The following is a 15,443-nucleotide window of genomic DNA, read 5'->3' on the forward strand; positions in this document are numbered from 1 at the left end:
GTGCTGCTGCTACTGCTACTGCTGCTGCTACTGCTGCTGCTGGGTGCTACTGCTGCTGCTGCGTTACTGCTGCCACTACTGCTGATGTTACTGCTACTGTGTTACTGCTGCTGATGCTACTGCTCCTAGACATAGCTCAGGAGGTAAGACCGATTGTCTGGCAGTCGGAGGGTTGCCGGTTCAAACCCCGCCCTGGGCGTGTCGAAGTGTCCTTGAGCAAGACACCTAACCCCTAACTGCTCTGGCGAATGAGAGGCATCAATTGTAAAGCGCTTTGGATAAAAGCGCTATATAAATGCAGTCCATTTACCATTCCTACTGCTCCTGCTGTTTATTGCTGCTGCTGCTGCTGCTACTACTACCGAAAGAGGATTCATTACACTAATATGAGTAGTATATTTCCCTCTAATTGGTTTAAATCTCTGTGCTGGGGGGAAATACCAACAAGCTGTTGGTACACATAGCCTAATAATATTTGGTGATTAGTTTGAATGGACTTGGGCTTACGAGGTAGCTAAGCCACTGACTGACATGCTTGTCACAATCAACAACCTGAGCCGACCAGAGGAGGATGGGTTTCCCCCTTGAGCCTGGTTCCTTCCTATCTGCCACAGGGAGTTTTCCTTGCCACTGTCGCCTTAGGCTTGTGTAACAAGTGCTTCAATACTAACACCGTTACTAGAATGGATAAAATCAGGTAAGTATGGACCAGATCAGAAGACAACAGATTCGACTCGAGAGAGAGAGGCGGTTTGCACATCAAGAATGAAGCACACGGAAGCAGGATCTGTATTTCAAAGGTAAGAGAAGGATTTTTAAATTTTTATTTTAATTTTCCCTTTTTTGGTTCTCTGTACCCTTTGTTTTTTATTACAAAGTAGAAAGCATTAAACAACAACAGTACACATATCTACAAAATGGGAAAAGGAAAAAATACAAGTTGGTCCCAAGCCCTTTTACTTTGTGTCTGTATTTATATTTTCTCTGGTTCCACTAATTTTTGACTATTTTTCTATCTTTATACCTTAACCATACTTTTAGTATTTCTTTGATGTGTTTCAGTTAATCCCTATTATTAGTTATTTGGTTCTAGTATGATTTGTCACTAATTAGACTTTAGGACTTTTATTTTGGAACCAGGACTTTTATTTTGAAACCAAAATCCTTATGTAGTATTACTGAAAGTACCTATGCAAAGGAAACTTATCACACTATAACACCAAAACACTTTTCTAAAACACTATCTGTGCAAATCAGTTTAGTCCGTGTGGTGGTTGGACCACTTGTTGCTGAGTTCCAGTGTGTAGAATTCAAACTCTTGTCCTACCACCATTTTAGAAGGCACAATTGAACTCTTTCCTTCTCTTTAAGATTTCAGGTCGATTACATGGGTGGCTCGCCAGTCCGCGCACCGCTGTAGCTCTCCAGGGAAGGCAAGCAGGAGCGGATGAATCCAGGATCCAGCACAGCGGTTCAAATCCAACAACAAAAAAAAACAACACACCAACAATAAAAAAAACCTGGCCTTGCAACACAAAGCCAAAAGACTCATCAGTAGTCTGTACATTCAGATTAAGACATAGTATACACTGTGAACATCTAAATTGTATAACACTTGTAACCTTCCATTTACTCTGTTAAATAAACTTAGTGAAAGCTTATATCAATTGTCAATCTGTTCTCATTCTGTCAGCATATCTAGATTCTGATTAACTGGAAGTAGAATTAGCCACCATTAGCTCACTCAATTCACTACTCATATCTTGCAGTGCTTCCAAACTCACCCACTGACGTTTCCTCGCAGCACTAGCTAGCTAGCTAGTTACGTTAGCTTTCTAATAAAAGGTACCACAACATACATTCGTTTTAAGTAACATTTAACAAAGAGTACGCCGATGTGGCTTCGATATGCGATTACACAGGAGATACACTTTCAGAACACAACCGGAGAATTTTCAAATGCCCTTCCTCTAGCTAACGTTACATCACATTGTCCCCGCTTCAATATATTTTCAGCTTGCTATGTGGCGAACTGCCTGGTTCGTCTACCACCACAGTCACAAAGCAGGAAACAGCCCTGCTGTTAGCCCGGCCTACACCCCACACATCAATTATACACATTTGCCGGTTTAGCCGCGAGTTGCTATAGCTAGCCAATTTAGCTAGCTGCTACTACCAGAGCTTTAAATCACATGAAGCTAGCTACTTAGCAACCTTCATTTTCGGATCTTTTTTTATTATGACTACGTTTAACATTTTCGTTTCTGAACACACCCAAGCTAACTGACACTACGGCAGTGAAATAAGATAGATAGTCTTAGAATGGGAACTCATCAAGGGAATATGTTCAAAGTTGTTCAAAATTCGGTTTTCAACGATCTTAATGGCGAATGCAGAAAATTTTCATTCACGCGGTCGTCACACAGGGCGATAGAAGAACGTTGCAAACCTTCGTTATTTCTTTATAAATCTGTTTCCTTTCAAGTTACTGTCACTCCTCAATAAAATATCTGCAATTGTATCCTAAATTCACTTGTAATTCACTTCGAATTAGCTTAATCTGTTCAGAGAAATTTTCGCATGTCTGCTGTCGCTCAAGCCATCTTGACCAGAGGAAGTTAGGGCGGGCTTGTCATCTGACTGACCAATCAACAAATGTACAACAAGTATCATTATCCGCATTGGTTGTCTAATAGTTCTATCAACTTATCTTTCTGCACATAAAGAAAATGTATTTTTCCTTATTAAAAGTCTTTTTCTTTTGTCTCCATTTTGAATGATAATTTACTAATTTACTTGCTACTAGTTATTTAAAATGTTTTTCTTTGTTTCACTATCTATTCAATTTGTGTCTTGGAACCCTGGGTTACACTTGCTCCTGTGGGGTTCAGGCCAGGGTTGTCCGTAAAGTGCATTGTGACAACTGCCGTAAAATACACTATACAAATAAATTTGATTGATAGAAGCCAAGGTCATACACGTAGGCATAGCCTTCAACATTACAAATAGTATTTTCCCCTGGTTTAATTTTACTCTTGCTTCAGGGGAAAGGCCAAAAAAAAAAAGCTTGGTACACACAGCCACTGACCCACAATGTTAGAACGGCCTCGAGCTGACCGGATGAAGGGCCCTTCCGGTAGCCGAATGGCGTTTCATATAGTCATCACTTCAGCCAGAGACTAAGTACTAACAACATTTCGGCGTATGGTTGTTTTGGGGGTTTTTGCTGCTGCCCCCTCCCGGTCTTGTCCATGCATGCTTGTATGCAGGTAGTAGCATATTTCCCCCGGTTTAGTTTAAATCTCGGTGCTCAAGGGGAAATACCGACAAGCTGTCGGTACACATAGCCTAATATTACATCTCATATAGTATGTTCCTCTGATTTATTAATTAATAATACATCTAAGTATTGGTCTCAGGGGAACGTCCAACATGCTGTTGGTACACATAACCACTGATCCACGTTAAAAAAAAAATAGACGGCCTCAAGCCGAATGGCTCGGCTGGATGAAGGGCTTCCTCCAGGTGGTCGTACACATAGTCATCACATCAGCCGGAGACACTTATTAATAGCACGTTGGCATATGGTTGTTTTGGGGTTTGGCTGCTGGCCTCCCGGCCTTATCCACGCAGGCTGCGTGGTTGGCGGGAGAGCTCCAGAACAGAGCCATACCGCCAAACATAACTGTATTGCCTTATTGTTATTGTCAATAAAGTTCTACTTTGATGACAGTGGTCCTGACAGAAATGGAGCATCGCGTAGTTCTGGCAGGCCACGAGAGTCAAGCGCTCCGGCTGAATCAGCTGATGGCTCAGCTGAGTGATGTTCGCCTATCACAGTACATTCACTAACAGGGCGGTCTACTTAAACAGCCTCCCTCTACTCATTCGGCTGCTCCTTCTGCATGCAAGCGCTGTACGTTGCTTCGTAAATCCCCTCCACCACCCCAGCTCCATCCCCATGCGTCAAGAATTTGCATTTCTCCATTCCTATGTGTTAAGAATTTGTATTGCTCCATCCCTATGTGTTAAGAAATTGCATTGCTCCATCCCTGTTTTAAGAACTTGCGCTGCTGCTGGATCTGTTCTGTGTGTACCCCTCTAGGGGGGTTTGGCTGCTGGCCTTCTGGCCTTATCCACGCGGGCTGCGTGGTTGGCGGGAGAGCTCCAGAACAGAGCCATACTGCCAAACATAACTGTATTTCCTTATTGTCAATAAAGTTCTACTTTGATGACAGTGGTCCTGACAGAACGGTAAAATATGCCCAAACGGCCGCGGAAGAACATTTCAATTTCAGGTGATTAAATTGATAAAAATCAATAAATACAAAAGTAACCATATATAGTCATTGTTGGTAACCCGTTGTATATAAGTGGAATAAACCCCTCCGGGCTGTCCCGGTTATTAGAAAATAATGTAGGCTACTTCGGTGGTAGTATGGGGTTACAGAAGAAATCATAGGACAGATGGACCGACGACAACATCGCTTTTTCATACGTCAGTGGGCTAATTTGCCTAAACTTCGCGGGACATTAGACCACGGTGGAAACGCAGACAACAGTGGGCTGAAGGAACCTTTTAGTTCCTTGAAAAGTAGTTCCTGGGACTAAAAGTTCCGGGTAACTTTTGGTGGAACGCAGCTTTAGAGTCCAGTGTTCAATGCAACTTTCCTAAAGTTCCAAATACAAAATTCGTAAGAGAGATAGAATTACCGGAAACTCCCCCCACCCCTCCTTTGAAACCATAATCATACTTAAGCTTAGGGCATATCTGGCTGTTGTATCACAGCAGGAGGACTTGCTCCATGTGTTCATCTGACATTCTGTTCTGCCGAGGTGTGAGAGATTCCCTCCATGGCTGAAAAGCCGCTCCACTGTGGCACTAGAGGGGAGTGAAGTATTGTACTTCAGGAATAGTTTCTTGACTATGGGATATGCTTTCAATTACTCAACAGTCTTGTCAGCATCTTCTAGGTATTTTCTGACCTCTTCCTCTGCTGTTCCATCAGCCCGCCTTGATCTTGTGGCATCCGCAAAAACAAAAAATTTGTCATCTGACTCATCGGAATCGGAGTGTACAGTCTCTTCAAGATAAGCAGGGTTTGCATTTGGCAGACCTGTTGCTTCTTGGACTAATGTTCTTCACTTGTCCTCTCTCTGCTCAGGGCTGAGCCAACACAATCTGAACTTCAGCAGGGTAGCTATAGCCATTTTTGCTTCATGACTGCTGAGCATGTCTCCAAACCGATGGTCTATAGCCTCAATAACTGTAGTCACTATGTGTGCTGTGTATTTCACTTGAGTTTTTCAGAGAGCTTGGACTTCAAGCTAAGGATTGTTGGAATGAGAAAGCCAAGATAACACTTTTTCTCCCCCTGCAGAAGATCGATGGAGAAGGCAAGTGGTTGTAGTACAGCAGCATACTCTTTAAGAAAAGCTAGCTCTTGAGAGTGTACTCTGGGTACAGCAAGACCCTCGCAGATTTCCCCCAGCTAGTCATCTATAAGGCCAACAAGCTTTGCACTAGCTCAGTATTCAGAGCTCCATCTTATAACACATGGAACAGTGATGTGCATGTGTAAGGGGTGACTCTTAACGAGATCTCCTTATCACCAAAATAAGTGACGCATGACACGCAATGTGAGCAGTGACACATGATGCGCTGATTGAGGAAGTGATTCTGGGGCGCTCTGGGTTTGGAGTAGAGTGAGCGTGGGAGAAGAAATTGTGCAAGTCGGACATAAAAAAAAGGAAAGTTATAACAAAGTGGTTACAGTATACCGGTACCCAAGACGAATTTGGTAGTGAATAAAAAGTTGAGAGTCTAGTGTGGCCTACGGTTGCATCGAACGCCGAACAAGCAAGGACCTCACAGACAGTCACCAGCCGACGGATGGATACGGCGTGTACCTAGCCAAGTGAGAGGCACTGTACCGAAGCACGGGAGGTGATGGAGCAGAGACCTGATTGAATGAGAGTTTCGATTTCGACCGTTGGAGCTGTACAGCGAGACAGACGGCCTCACCTTGGAACAGGAAAAGTGACACACTTAATCTATTTGAGCATTGATAGGCTGTTTGTTACGTGGGATTGTGGCTAACACCGCGGGCCAGAAAGATCACGTTCTCTGGAGTAATCATCACAGACTTGAATTGTTCACTCATGAACTGAGACAGATGAGCGAGTGATGATATTGAGATGATACTGACATAGTAGCCTGGAACTGTTTCGCCTATATCTAGCTACTCTAACCGATAGAATGGACTGACGGACATACAGAACGGACAGACATACAGAACAGACATTCCGGGGTTATAAAAAAAGAGTTCAAGCACTGGGTTGCGCTGGTTAATTAAATAATAGGTTATTTTAAAGGAGTAGTGGACCTCTCTTGGTTCATTGTCACACAAGAGATTTTTGTTTTGTTTTGTGTCAAATAGCCTAATTGAAAAATGAGTGTTTCTAAAATTATAGTTAAAGGTAACCGGTTTTCATTGGGATAATCATTATTGGGATGATGTCCACTGTGAATATTCATTTGCCAATGTTTTTTTTTTTGTTTTGTTTATTATTCTGAGGTTCATTGTGGAGAATAATCCATTGAGTCATTTGTTGAATGAGGATTCTAAATTAAGCCCTGTGTTTAATTCCATGGTGGTGTTTGGGGTGATACAGCACAACAGTGACTGGACTAGTTAGTTGAGTGACAGAAATCAATTTCTGTTGGTTGTGTAAAGTTACGGAAGAGACATTCGGACAAATGGACATTGGAAAGAGAGACTGAATAGGACCAAATGAGACCATACTGATGCACCATCTCAATAATTGGCCTGGAGATTTGAATTATTTTAGATGACCCTCTGTTTGAGCTCTTACACATGTTTGCAATGTCCTGCACCATTTCTGCTACTCTTGTTGACCTGTGTGCTTTGTTCCACATTGAAGAGCATTTTCCCATTGCACTTCGGTAAAATTTCCGGGACGGGCCTTGTGATGCAGCCTTGTCAACCTCATTTGTGGCAATCAGGTTTAATGTATGAGCCGCAAAGCGTTGATGTGGGGGGAGATAAAAGTGGGCATCTTCATCTACCTCTGTCTGAAGAACTGAACCCACATCCACGAATCTCACTCCATCATCTAGCTCGTCTGGCGCCTCCTCGTTTCCACTGAATTCACGGAAAGCCTTTACGAAGTTACTGCCATTGTCTGTAACGGTGGACCTCACTGTGTTCTGTATCTTGTACTCTGCATGTACTTCATTGCAAGGGCGTAACCACGCATTCTTTGGGGGGGTCGTGTCCCCCCAATACTGAGAAAATACCATGCCCCCCCCGCCCCCAATATACAGTACAAAATGTTAAATATGTCCTCCTTTTGTGAACCCTGTAAAATGGATATGTCTCTTGTTATTTCCTATTTATTTTCAATTTATTTCCATTTTTTAAGGAAAACATAAATGTACACTTGGTTGTGCCCATGTTTACAATGTACTTGCTGCACTGGCGGCAACTTTCACAAAATACTCCCAGTAGCAGCCTGATAGCAGGCGTGAGGCAATTGACAACTGTGACAATAATGGAATGCCAACCAATCTAACTCAAGTTAACTACCATGTTCTTTTTAATAAAGCTACTTTTCTCAAAAATTTGCTTTTAAAATGCTAGTATGTTTAGGTATTACTGTCTGTTTTCTTTTGCTACCCTCGTTAGCTAACTAGCTAGCTAGCTAGCAAGCAAGCATGATACAGAGTTGGCATAATCAGGGACACAGCTCGACCGACATCGTATGATTTGTCAGCCAAAAGTGAATAACGTTACAAGCTTAAATCAATGAATTTAGCTAACCTTTGCTAGTTAACTAGCACACACAACTCGGTTGTCTGATTTAGCATGTAGTTGTTGCTATTAATGTTCGGTAAATGGACTGCATTTATATAGCGCTTTTATCCAAAGCGCTTTACAGTTGATGCCTCTCATTTTCCAGAGCAGTTAGGGGTGAGGTGTCTTGCTCAAGGACACTTCGACACGCCCAGGACAGGGTTTGAACCGGCAACCCTCCGACTGCCAGACAATCGGTCTTACCTCCTGAGCTATGTTGCCCCATAGAAGAAGCTCAGAATCAGATCTCCTAACGTTCTAATCTACCTCATGTCGTTCTGTGCTGTGATGGTAATCTGACAGGTTTTTTATTTTATTTGGTCAGTCAGTGGAGGTGAACAAATGGAGGAAGTAACGTTATCTAAAAAGTGGAGAAAGCAGGACCAGCAGCCGGACATACAAGGTTTTTTCAGACAGTAAGTAAGTATATACCTAAATAGGTAACGTTAGCTTAGTAAGTAAGGCAATAGCTAACGTTTCAGGTAACTGTACTACTGTACATTGTACACTGTTCTTTATACACTTACTATATAGCTAGCTAAACAGCATGATAACATTTAAGTAAATAAAACTAGTAATACATGCAGAATATTCAATGTATCAAATGAAAATATTGAGTATCATTGCTTTGGAATACATCTTATGTAAATTCGGTGAGGCAAAATAGCCTATATTGTTTGTAGTACCGTAACTTGGCGTCATTTTGATATCAATACTTTTAATCGCAGGCCTGGATTTTGGCAGTCTGAATGAATGAGTTATAGACGGGGTATGTCTTGTATGTGTGAGTAACTTGGCATTTTTGTACGTTGAAAACGTGTTTTTTTATGAGATATCATTTCTTTTTGCAAAGCATTTTATTATGAGAGTGAGAAATGCGAAGTGACCTTGTAAGAAACGGTTGAGGATTATGGCTATCCTTGTGTGAATTAGTACAGTCTGATGAGTGTGTGCCGTTTGGCAGTTTTGGTTTGCTATATATGTAAAACACTGGCTGTGACAAACTTGATAGTGGAGAATAGGAGCAGACGCATATGTCCCAGCAGGCTTTGCATACGAGAAAATAACAACAGTGTGAGAGAAATTAGGATGAAATTATGAAATTGCGTAGTTGAAACAATATGTTTTTAGCAGAATGGGCATGTAGGTGAAGGGTGACATGATCACAGACTGTGCAAAGTAAATTAAGTGACCATGAGCGAGCTTAGTAACCTTATCGAACGGTATATATAACAGTCGATATAAATTATTAGCCGTTAAAGTGGAGGGTTAAGTAACATGAAATCTATTGCACAGATGTGCTTTTCTCATGTTCAGTAGTAGTAGTTGTAATAATGAGTGAGTCATGATTTTAAATGTAATGTTTTAATGGGGAGTTGCAGAACGTACATATGTAGTAATAGTTTGTATGTGGCTAGACAGAGAACAGGGCGAGGTGACATGAATGTAGAAACGTGGCGTTTGCTGATAAGAAGGTTTTGTACGGTAGCCAAGTGAAGAAATATAGTTAGTAGAAATGGCAGAGTGGTGAAGTGGTGTAACTTTTTAATAAAAGGAATACATTTGCCGTCGTGAAATGCATATGGGTGGCCGTGAGTGAGTTTTGGTAAAGCAAATATAAGCGTAAGAAAACTTGGTGTAAAAGAGGAAATTATCTTCCTGAGGGCGAGGTGGGATTCAATCCTTCAACCGGAGGTTTACCAGTCTGTGACTTTGTTAGTGCAGCACCATGACATAGCTATGCAATGCGTGAAATATCATTAGCAAACCTGCCCGTGGTTTTAAAGAAGAACACAGGCCAGTAAGCACAGAAGAGCTCCCGTTGAATCCATATGGCTTTGCAATATTGTAGCCGGTTAATAACTGAACGTGCAGACGGTATGTCATAATGCAGTGTATACGTTCGGTGAACGGCGGGTAGCTATGGTGCAAAAGCAATAATTGATAAGTGGTAGACAATTATTAGTGAGGGTAGAAGCAGGTTAAAGAAACGTGTTCCTAGGCAGGCTTGAACCTAGGACCCTGTGTTCCCAAGACTGTAACCTTGCCCACTAGGCCACAGCAGACTAGCTGTTTAAACAGGAAATGTTTCAGAATAAATAGGTATGAGTATTTTGCGTGTGTATGCGAATTTTTGATTGGGTCGTGTAGGTGAAGATTTGGCTGGTGTCGGTAAAATGTCCAATGGGGAGACATGTTGTTAGTGGGATTGGCGGCAGGAAAAATAAGAAGAAGAAGAAGAAGAATGAGAAGAAGAATGAGAAGGAGAAAACGCAAAATCCCCTTAGTTTGGGGCTTTATTGTGTGGACATGTAAAGTTGTTTATGAATTCTGTCTGTTGAAATGGGGTGAGAATGTACAGAATTTAATGTTTTTAAGGGCTGAGTGTCTGTTGTGGTTATTTCTGTGGGCAACCCTGAAAAGTGCCAAACTCTCGGTGCTGTATAGGTATGGGGCATGCCCCCGCCAAGCCGAAACTTGGCGGGATTGCATACCTGCCATCCCAATCACCCAGACTGCCTGTGTGTACTCCCTCATTATAAGAGATGCAATGCAATTAGTGCATGAGTTGGGCCTTTTATTCAATCAGTCCGGGAAGTTCAAGGCTACCTTCACCGCTATAGCAAAGTCAGATTACACGTCTCCGCACACATCTCTAAAGCCTCTCTGCCCCACCAGGTGGACAGTGCGAACGCCAGCCATGCGCTTTGTCCTCACCCAATACGAATCTGTGCTCACATCCACAGAAAAAATGTCTCAATCCACCACAATGGAAATGTCTGCAAAAGCAAGTGGCCTTCATGGCAGCTTTTTGAGGGGCAATACCATTCTCAGCATCATTCTGGCAGAAGATGTCATGGCTGTCTTGGAGGAGCTGAACATTACTCTGCAGCAGAGAAGCCAAACGACATCTGGGACAGCTGGCTGCTGTAGAGCATGTGACAAGAGGCATCCAGGCTAAAAGATCTGAAGAGTACCGTCTGTACTCCAAAGCATCTCAGGTTGTAACATCTCTAAACCTGCAGCCCATCAAGATGCCTCAGGTACGGATGCCTCCGAAGCGCTTCACTGGTCCAGCCACACCACATCATCACTTGACTGCCCAAGCGTACTACAGAATGCAGTACTTTAGTACCTTGGACACTGCTGTGGTGCAGTGCACTGAGCGTTTCAGCCAGGACGGGCTTCAAAGGCTGCAAAAATTAGAGGACATACTCATCCCTGCGAAGATTGATGCAGTCCTAGATGAATATCCAGAGTTGAATGCCATGGCTTTAGAAGCGCAGCTGAAAATGTTCCAGGCCAACTACAAGTGTACAACTTCCTCAGAGGTAGCAGAAATGGTGCCAGAGGTGCAACAGCGTTTCAAGCAAGCTGAGGTCCTCTTGAGACTGCTCATGGTTGTTCCTGCCTCCTTGGCGGAGGCAGAGCGAAGTTTCAGCACCTTCAGACATCTGAAGACTTAGCTGAGAACAACTACGCAGACCCGGCTAAACAACATTGCCATTTAGCATGTGCATCAAGAGAAATTGGATGCGTTGGACAGGAAACAAATCTGTCAGAGGCTAGTTGAGTTAAACGATGAACGCCTCCAGGTTTTTTGGTCATTTATTTAGACGATACCTTTCCATCTCCGCCCCCTGCTGCTTTGTCTGTAGCTGCAGTACCTTTACACATACTCACCCCAAATTTTTCACCCAGAGAACAATACATCCAACACTGCATACACTACTGATACTGATGCCCACACCCCATACCTGTATAAATAATTAGGGGGCCAAGCACCAAAGCTGCGAAGGCACCCTATTGTATTTGTAGTTATTTATTAGGGGGCCAAGCACGAATGTGTGTAGGCACCCTATTGTAATTGTAGAGATTCCTACTATTATTTTTTCTTCCATTGCCTTTTGCAAATCTGGCAAAATTGCCCAAACTGCCCGGTCGATCTTTACAAAACTTTGCAGTATGGTAGTACTTCTGTCAGACCAGACAATAATAAAAAATTACACCGATCGGTCAACAGGGGGCGCTGCAGCAATCAATTGAAAACGCGAACTTTGAATAGCCATACCATGCCCTGATTGATTTACAGTCATGGAAGTTTGCACAGATATGCCTCTCTTCACAAGGCACAAATTGTTGCCATTTTGCTTGGCCCCCGTTAGTCGCTGCTTGCAGCTATATTATTGTGGTAAGGGGGGCGTGGTTTGTGCGTTGGCTGCAGTCCGACACGGCCGAGGGGGGGGGGCGGACCCAGGTGAGTCTCAGGTTGAGACTGGAGGATTTCCCACACGAGCAGTCTTGGGACAACACCTTACGCTTTGCCTATGACCGAGTAATGCGCATTGATGGTCAGCAGGTGCGCCCCGACGCAGTACTTTCTCACCCTTATTTTTCTATCATTAGGGACAGGTTGTATCGAATGGGTCGTGACGCTCAGACTGGTGAAGAAACGACCCAATTGTTGGTACCAAAAAACCGCCGGGAAATGGTTTTCCAGGCGGATCATTACAGCCCCATGGTGGGACACTTAGGGTATTATAAGACACTACACCGTATAATGGCTCGGTTTTATTGGCCGGGCATTTGGGCGGATGTTCGTCGGTGGTGTGCGTCCTGTCCTGCGCCGTTGCGCCCCCTACCCTTAATAGAGGTACCCTTTGATAGAGTCGCTATGGACCTCATCCAACCATTTGAACGGAGCACCCAGGGATACTGTTTCGTATTAGTCTTAGTGGATTATGCGACCGGTATCCCGAAGCAGTGCCGTTGCGCAATATTTCAGCTAAAAGTGTTGCACAGGCTCTGTTTCAAATTATCTCCCGCGTCGGAATCCCGAAAGAGATTCTAACTGGCCAGGGCACTTTGTTTATGTCACACATACTAAACGAGCTATACGGCTTGTCTGGCGTCCGGTCTATTAGAACCAGCGTGTACCATCCCCAAATGGACGGGCTCGTTGAGCGCTTTAATAGGACTTTAAAGTCCATGATTCGGAAGTTCGTTCACGACGATAGCCGAAATTGGGATAAGTGGGTAGTCCCTCTATTATTTGCAGTGCGGGAGGTTCCCCAGGCCTCCACAGGATTTTCTCCCTTTGAGTTATTATTCGGTAGAAAGCCTTGAGGAATATTGGACCTAGTTAACCCTCTGGGGTCAGGAGCTCCCCCGGCGGAGCTCGACAAGATTAAATTTACTTTCGTTGCTATTTGGATGATTAACTTTGCGAGCTTTTATCATACAGACACAACAAAGACATTGACAGAAACCTTAGAATCGTGGCATTCCAATGTGTCCATTGGCAAATAATATGAATTGTTTTAAGCTATTTAAAATTAGATCAAATAGACCATTGCCATGTGGTAAGCTTTTCTCATTAATATGTGATTTTCGCTCGGCAGTAAGTACGCCCAGACCACATTCACAAGATAATGACATGCTAATTGCTATCGATGGCAGGGGAGGGGCGATGCGTTTGATGTGCGAGAGCGCCTACTATAAACAAGGATAAAGTGTCATACAGATGTATAGCCTACGTCTTCTCGGGCAATCCTTACATTTCATTTCGCAAAATGGCACGAATGACTGGACTCAACATTCTTCATGATTTGTGGGAGAGCGACGATGAAGACGTGAACAACTCATCAGGTCCGGACACTGAAGTGTGTTTTATTACGACATTCCTGTGCATGTTCAAAACTACTGTTTACAGTTTGTGTGTTTTTAGAGCAGTTTACAATCCACACATGATTATGACCTACTTACTGCTGCCATATTATTGTAGCTGAGTTTGTGCTGAAAACAAAGATATGAAACACTTTGGAATCACTGTATATAAAGTTGATGAAATTTACACAAATGTCAGAGAATCGCACTATCACCAATGTGCCTCATTTTACCCTTAGACCCCAGAGGGTTAAAGAAAGCTGGGAGGATGGTTCAAGCCCCAGTAAAAGTGAGGTACAATACGTTATGGACCTGCGAGCAAAACTCTATACACTGAGTCGGTTGTCACGGGAGAATTTGCTCGAGGCTCAGGAGCGTCAGCAGAGGCACTATAATAAAGGGACGAAACTACAACAATTTTCACCGGGAGATAAAGTCCTGGTATTACTTCCAACCTCCAGTACAAAATTGCTCGCCAAGTGGCAAGGGCTCTTTGTGGTTACACGACGAGTTGGGGAAGTTGACTATGAAGTGGAGCATACTGATAGAGAGGGAGCAAGACAGATTTATCACCTCAATCTATTAAAAGCGTGGAAAGAGGTGGTGGCTGTCTCTCTGGTGACGGTGGATCAGGAGAGGGACGAGCTGGGGCCGGAGGTACCAAATTCAACCAATAACCATCTCTCGCTGAGCCAGAGAGCAGACCTTGCCCTGTTGCAAAAGCGGTTTGCGGATGTGTTTTCTCCCCTACCAGGGCGCACTAACCTCATACACCACCATATCAAACCCCCCCCCCCGGGTGTGACGGTGCGTTCCCGTCCCTATCGACTGCCGGAGCACAAAAAGAAATTGGTGCAGGCAGAAATAAAGACAATGCTGGAGTTGGGCGTAATCGAGGAGTCCCACAGTGCCTGGAGTAGCCCCATCGTGCTGGTAGGTAAGCCAGATGGCTCGGTTCTGTGTGGACTATAGAAAAGTGAATGCTGTGTCACGTTTTGATGCCTATCCTATGCCTAGGGTCGACGAACTCCTGGATCGGCTGGGCACAGCTCGCTTTTTCTCGACACTGGATTTGACCAAGGGCTGTTGGCAGATTCCCTTGTCTGCCAAGTCCAAGGAGAAATCGGCTTTCTCCACTTCGGACGGTTTGTACCAATTTCGGACACTTCCGTTTGGGTTATTCAGAGCCCCGACCACCTTCCAGCGCCTGATGGATCGGGTGCTGCGTCCGCATGCTGCGTATGCTGCTGCCTATTTGGATGATGTCATCATCCACAGTAGCAGCTGGGAGCAGCATGTGCAGCAGGTGGGGGCGGTGCTCGAGTCCTTGAGGCAGGCGGGGCTCACGGCTAACCCAAAGAAGTGTGCAATTGGCCGAGTGGAGGTACGGTATCTGGGGTACCACTTGGGAAGTGGACAGGTGCGACCTCTAGTGGAAAAAACAGCAGCGATTGTGACTTGTCCACGACCGAAGACCAAAAAAAGAGGTGAGGAGGTTCTTGGGGTTGGCCGGCTACTATAGGCGGTTTATTTCGGCGTTTTCGCAGCTGACCAGCCCCTTGACCGATTTAACTCGAAAAGGTGCCTCAGATCCGGTCCAGTGGACGGAGCCATGCCAGCGAGCGTTTGAGAGGGTAAAGGAAGCCCTCTGTGGGGAGCCGCTCTTGTTCACCCCTAATTTCTCTCTTTCTTTTACCCTGCAGACCGATGCCTCGGACAGAGGGCTGGGGGTCGTTTTGACCTAGCAGGTGGATGAAGTCGATCGCCCGGTGCTGTACATCAGCCGGAAATTATCCCAGCGGGAGGCGAGGTACAGCACAATTGAAAAGGAGTGCCTCGCCATCCGGTGGGCGGTTGGTTCCCTCCGCTATTACCAGCTGGGTCGCCCATTCACCCTCT

General features: G+C 44.3%; 1 long non-coding RNA gene across 2 annotated transcripts; it reads left to right on the forward strand.

Moving 5' to 3' along the window:
- Positions 1 to 308: 308 nt before the first annotated feature.
- On the forward strand, positions 309 to 1,661 carry LOC135233074 (uncharacterized). 2 transcript variants are annotated; one of them, XR_010323753.1, is made up of 2 exons: positions 309 to 800; positions 1,372 to 1,661. It is a non-coding gene; the product is annotated as an uncharacterized LOC135233074 (long non-coding RNA). The 2 variants fall into 2 exon arrangements; XR_010323752.1 differs by having other exon boundaries at positions 1,379 to 1,661.
- The last annotated feature ends 13,782 nt before the right edge of the window (positions 1,662 to 15,443 follow it).

Source organism: Anguilla rostrata, chromosome 10 (genome assembly GCF_018555375.3).
Source record: "Anguilla rostrata isolate EN2019 chromosome 10, ASM1855537v3, whole genome shotgun sequence".
NCBI classification, from domain to species: Eukaryota; Metazoa; Chordata; class Actinopteri; order Anguilliformes; family Anguillidae; genus Anguilla; species Anguilla rostrata.